We start from the raw sequence: 6,000 nt of genomic DNA, 5'->3' as shown, positions 1-6,000 counted from the left end.
TATTACGGTGTTCATTTTAAAGTCTATTTTGTCTAATATAAGTATAGGAATTTCAGCTTTCTTTTGGTTTCCGTTTGCATGGAGTATCTTTTTCTATCCCTTCATATTCAGTCCGTGTGTGTCCTTACCTCTGAAGTGAGTCTCCAATAGGAAACATATATATGGGTCTTGTTCTTTTTCTTTTTTTTTTTTTTCAAATACAAGCCCATTTATTTAAAGCTAGGTTAACTCTTGTTTTGGTTTTGGTTGTTTTTTTTTTTTTACATTCAGCCACTGTCTTTTGATTGGAGAGTTTAGTCCATTCACATTGAAAGTAATTATTGACAGGTATGAACTTAATTGCCATTTTATTTATTTTCTTGCTGTTTTGTATTTACTTTGTTCTTTTCTGTTGCCTCTTCCTTTATGGTTTAATCACTTTCTTAAGTGGCATGCTTAGATTCCTTTCTCTTTTTGTGCATCTCCTATGGGTTTTTGCTTTGTGGTTACCATAGGATCTATATATAATAACTTATAACAGTCTATTTTAAGTTGATAACAACTTTAAGTTTGATCACATTCTAAATCTGTACATTTTTACTCTTCCTCCCTCATTTTATATATTTTTGATGTCACATTTTACATCTTTTTATCTTTTGTAGTCCTTAACTAATTATTGTAGTTATAGTTATTTTTACTACTTTTGTCTTTTAACTTTCATACTAGCTTCATAAGTGATTAATCCACCTCCTTTACTATACATTTACCTTTACCAGTGGGATTTAAACTTTTATATATTTTCCTATTACTAATTAGCACCCTTTATTTCAGCTTAAAGAAGTCCTTTTATCATTTCTTTTAAGGCTGATTTAGTAGTGATAAACTCCCTTAGCTTTTTCTTGTCTGGAAAACTCTTTAACCCTCTTTCAATTCTGAATGACAACTTTGTTGAGTAGAGTATTCTTGGTTGGAAATTTTTGTTTGTTTTCCTCTCAGCACTATGGATATATCATGCCACTCCCTTCTCGCTTGCAAAGTTTCTGCTGAAAAACTTGCTTCTAATCTTATGGGGGTTCCCTTGTATGTAATGCATTGTTATTCTCTTGCTGCTTTCTCTCTTTGTCTTTAACTTTTTTTTTTTTTTAGTATCCTCTAATTTTTAAAATGCTTTTTATTGGTAATAACTTTTTTCATTTCCAATTTATTTGCATTCAAGTAGGAAATGTCTTTAACTTTTGACATCTTAATTTTAATGTGTCTTTGTGTGAGTCTCTCTGGGTTCATCTTATTTGTAACTCTCCAGGCTTCCTGGATCTGGATGTCTGTTTTCTTCCCCACATTAGGGAAATTTTTAGCTATTATTTTTTCAAATAAGCTTTCTGCCTTTTTCTCTCAATTTTCTCCTTCTAGGACCTGTATACTGTGAATACTATTTTGCTTGTTGTTGTCCTGTAAGTCCCTTAGGCTGTCTTCACTTTTTAAAATTCTTTTTCTCTTTTTGCTGCACTGATTGGGTGAATTCCTCTACCCTGGCTTGGAGGTCATTGATCCTTTCTTTTGTTTCATGTAGTCTGCTGTTGAACCCCTCTACTGTAATTTTCAGTTCAGTTATTGTATTTTCATATTGGTGACTTCTACTGGCACTTGTTAATATTATCTATTTCTTTGTAGAAGTTCTCACTGTGTTCATCTGTTCTTCTCCCAAGTTTGCTCTTTATCTTTATGGCCATTATTTTGAACTCTTTATCTGGTAAATCACTTATCTCTGTTTCATTAAGGACTTTTTCAAAGGTTTAATTTTGTTCTTTTGCTTGCAACGTATCCTCTGTTTCTTCATTTTCTATGTTGGTTTCTTTGCATTAAATAAAACAGCCACCTCTCCTAGTCTTGAAGGAAGTGGCCTTGTGTAGGAGATTAATCTCATTGTTTAACCTTGCCTTAGCTCTTTGTTGTCTGTCAAACCTTTGTGGTTGTCCAAGTAGCCTATTTTATTTTGAATGGCTCCCAGTAGTTGACATGTGCCAAGACTTATTTTTTTATATGATTTACATTTTGGCATTTGGATATTGTTGTTTTCTTCTTTGGAATTCTCTCCATATACTTCTTTGAGTGGTATAACCTAAAGCAAAATGCAATGTGTATTTGATCCTTTGGAAATTTAACTGAAGCAATTCTTCACTTACCTCAATTTATCCTTTGTTTAATACACAGTGAAATTGCATTAGGTACTCCCCAGGGTCCTTCCACACTGTTACATACTTACTTAATACCTATTCATCTTATGGTTCTCTATATCCTTCATCTCCTTCTCATTGTGAGCAATTTTCTTCTTTCTTATGTAAAGATCAATCATCCCCTGTCTTGCAAATTTATATTTCCCAAGTGTACTGCACTGTGTCCTTTTAGGTGAATTGCCATCTTTAAAAGACTTAAAGCATGCTTTAATTGTGGTATATATTACTTTAGACTCACATGGAAATCCCTTTGTAAAAATCATATGATTGTTACATGTCCAAAATATTTCCTCCATTTTAAGAATTGTAAATCTATATTGATCCCAAAAACTTGGCCTCTGTACACCGATGCCAAATTGAATCTCAGAGACAGAGTTTTGGGTGAAGTAGAAAAGAATAGCTTTATTGCTTTGCAAGGCAAAGGGGGACACCATGGGCTTGTGCCTCAAAAACTGTGTGTCCCAACCTGAGAGGATTTGGTGAGGAGTTTTACAGCAGTGGTTCAAGGGCAGGGTTGCTGATAAGGATCAAGGTGTGTGTATTCATAATGAAAAATGTCAGCAGATATTACATTGTAATCTACTATTGTTGGTGATTTTCTCTAGATATGGATATTCATTAAAGAGTAAATTTGAGTTAGATATTAACAACAAAATTAACTATGCTTTATCACTCTGTACTCACATACATTGTTTCCATTTCTTACCCATAAAACCATTAATTAGTTCAAGTATTCACAAGTCTGCTAAGTCCTGTTTATTCTCCATTATAAGTACAACTTTAAAAGAAACTGTTCATTATTTTTTTTTAATTTATTAATTAATTTATTTTGGCTGCATTGTGTTTGTTGCTGTGCACGGGCTTTCTCTAGCTGTGGTGAGTGGGGGCTACTCTTCATTGTGGTGTGAGGGCTTCTCATTGCGGTGGCTTCTCTTGTTGCAGAGCACAGGCTCTAGGCATGCAGGCTTCAGTAGTTGTGGCATGCAGGCTCAGTAGTTGTGGCTCACAGGCTCCAGAGCACAGGCTCAGTAGTTGTAGTACATGGGCTTAGTTGCTCTGCGGCCTGTGGGATCTTCCCGGACCAGGGATTGAACCCATGTCCCCTGCAATGGCAGGCAGATTCTTAACCACTGCGCCTCCAGGGAAGTCCGTCTGTTCATTATTTTATCTAAGTTCTATTTATATCTGTAGGCATCCTGCTTTATCTTTCTCACATTATGATTAAAGTTTAAAAAATTACTTAAATAGAGATCCTAGCAGGCACACATAAATTTAGCCATATGCCTGGCCACAAATAATATTTAATGAATGATGTGAATTTTCATGAAGGAGAGTGCCCAACATTTATCAAGTATATACTAAGTGCTTATTTATTCAATCACACTTGATAAGGACACTAAGGTATTAGAGAGGTCAAGTACAAGTGGCACATCTGACACTTGATCTAATGGTTGTCGTACTAAAGAATACTGCGCTTTAGTTTCTCTTCCAAAGGGGATATTAAATCCAATAAGTTTAATTATTTATTTACTTAATTTACTTATTTTAAACTTTTCTTGGCTCAAGCAGGCCTAACTTCATCATAGGTCATAATGGGCATGTGATTGTTCTAGGGAACCATTCAAAAGGAGAGACAGTTATGAAACCTCATTGTGATTAAAAGACTGATTTTTGTCAACTTGTATGTTACTCCCTCTTCCACAACTTTAAATTATATCTACTATTATCTCTGAAGGCCCTTCTAAACTAATCTTTCTTGTAAATACCAATAACTATGTACTGCTAAACAAACTTGACAGATTGACAGTTTAAAAAGTGAGGTGGTTCTGGGATATTTTTCATGGCTTTATTATCCCATGTTTTGGATTATCTGGGTGAGTCCTAAATATAATCACTAGTGTCCTTATAAGAGAAAGGCAGAGGGAAATTTGACCTGAGGGGAAGAAGGTAATACCTAATGCAAGATGTTACTGGCAGGACTTCCCTGGTGCTCCAGTGGTTAAGACGACACACTTCCAATGCTGGGGGTGTGGGTTTGATTCCTGGTCGGGGAACCAAGATCTCACATGCTGCACGGAGCGACCAAAAAGAAAAAAAAATGTTACTGGTTTTGGAAATGAAGAAGGGGCTGCAAGTCAAGCAAGGCAAGGAATGTAGCTCTGGAATCTGGAAAAGGCAAGGAAATGGATTCTCTCCTAGATCCTCTGGAAGGAGTGCCCTGACCACACCTTAATTATGGCCCAGGGAAACTGATTTTGATCTTCTGATCTCAAAAATTGTAGAAATAATGTGTGTTGTTTTAAGCCACCAAATTTGTGATAATTTGTCACAGAAACCGTAAGAAACTAATACAAAGAATAAACCTTTTATTTACTACTAGAACCACACTTTCTTAATGAAATTGCATCTAATTTTATTCAATTTCCATTTCTGATATTCTAGTAATTTTGGTGCTAAGCACATAGCAACGTCTAAGGAGGTATGTAGCTGTTGAGCTTAGAGACAATTTTTTTCATTTAAAAAATCCTTTATTGGCCTCCTCAATTCCTTATTTATCACCTCTTCCTTTTTGTTTACTGAAAATACTTTCCCTAAGGAACTGTCCTTGACCCTCCTCTCTGTTCTTCATAATCTTATACTCACTACTCTATTCATTGCCAGAGCTATCATTACTACAGTCCAGCCAGTGCTCTTGGCCCATCTGCTAAGCTCCAGACCCGCATTTCCAATGGTGGGCTGTGAATCTTTGATAGCTATCTTTGATAGCTCGTTGGCATCCTGCATTCACTATAACTAAAACTGAATTCATCTTCCCACACATAGAGTTATAAACAGAAAACCAAGTAACACCAGAAATGAATGTTTCATCAAATAAGGCATGTTAAGAATTTTGTTTTGTTTTGTTTTACACAATAATGGAAAACTAGAGAAGTATCTAATTTTTTGGTTTTTGCAGATGTCAATTTTGAGTAATATTTCTTCCAATATTTCTTCACTTTGCCTTGTTCCACATGGGCCATCCTACTGATGGTGCAAATGCTGCAGGAATGGTAAATCTGACTTTTAGATTATTCTGTATATGAATTTTAACACATTGATCTTCTCAGTCATCAAAAACTTTATAGTTGTTTTCCTGTTTAACCATTATAAGCCATAGCAAATGCTCATGGACCATGCACGTTGTAAGTGCTGCTCTGACATCACACTGAGGTTTGTCTTTTAAATCAATTTTTATTGAGGTATAATTTACATTCACTAAGATGTACCAAATTTAAGTATAGAACTGATATGTAGTACGTCCTAAGGTATACTAAGAAAAAAACACAGCAAGGTACAAAAGAGTAAATATAGTATGCTTCCTTTTGTGTAAGAAAGGAGAAATATGAATATGTACATTTGCTTAATTTCCAAAATGAAACATAGCTAAGATAAATCAGAAAGTAATAAAATTGGTTACTACAGAGGGTGGGTAAGAATGGGACTCCTTCAACTTTTTAGTACAATTTTGATTTTTGAACCAGGTTAAAATTTTACATGTTTAAAAAATAATAAGAGGGCTTCCCTGGTGGTGCAGTGGTTGAGAATCTGCCTGCCAATGCAGGGGACACGGGTTCGAGCCCTGGTCTGGGAAGATCCCACATGCCGCGGAGCAACTGGGCCTGTGAGCCACAACTACTGAGCCTGCGCGTCTGGAGCCTGTGCTCTGCAACAAGAGAGGCCGCGATAGTGAGAGGCCCGCGCACCGCGATGAAGAGTGGCCCCCACTTGCCGCGACTAGAGAAAGCCC

Source organism: Balaenoptera musculus, chromosome 3 (assembly GCF_009873245.2).
Source record: "Balaenoptera musculus isolate JJ_BM4_2016_0621 chromosome 3, mBalMus1.pri.v3, whole genome shotgun sequence".
Taxonomy (NCBI): domain Eukaryota; kingdom Metazoa; phylum Chordata; class Mammalia; order Artiodactyla; family Balaenopteridae; genus Balaenoptera; species Balaenoptera musculus.
Note: the sequence above shows the minus strand (reverse complement) of the source record.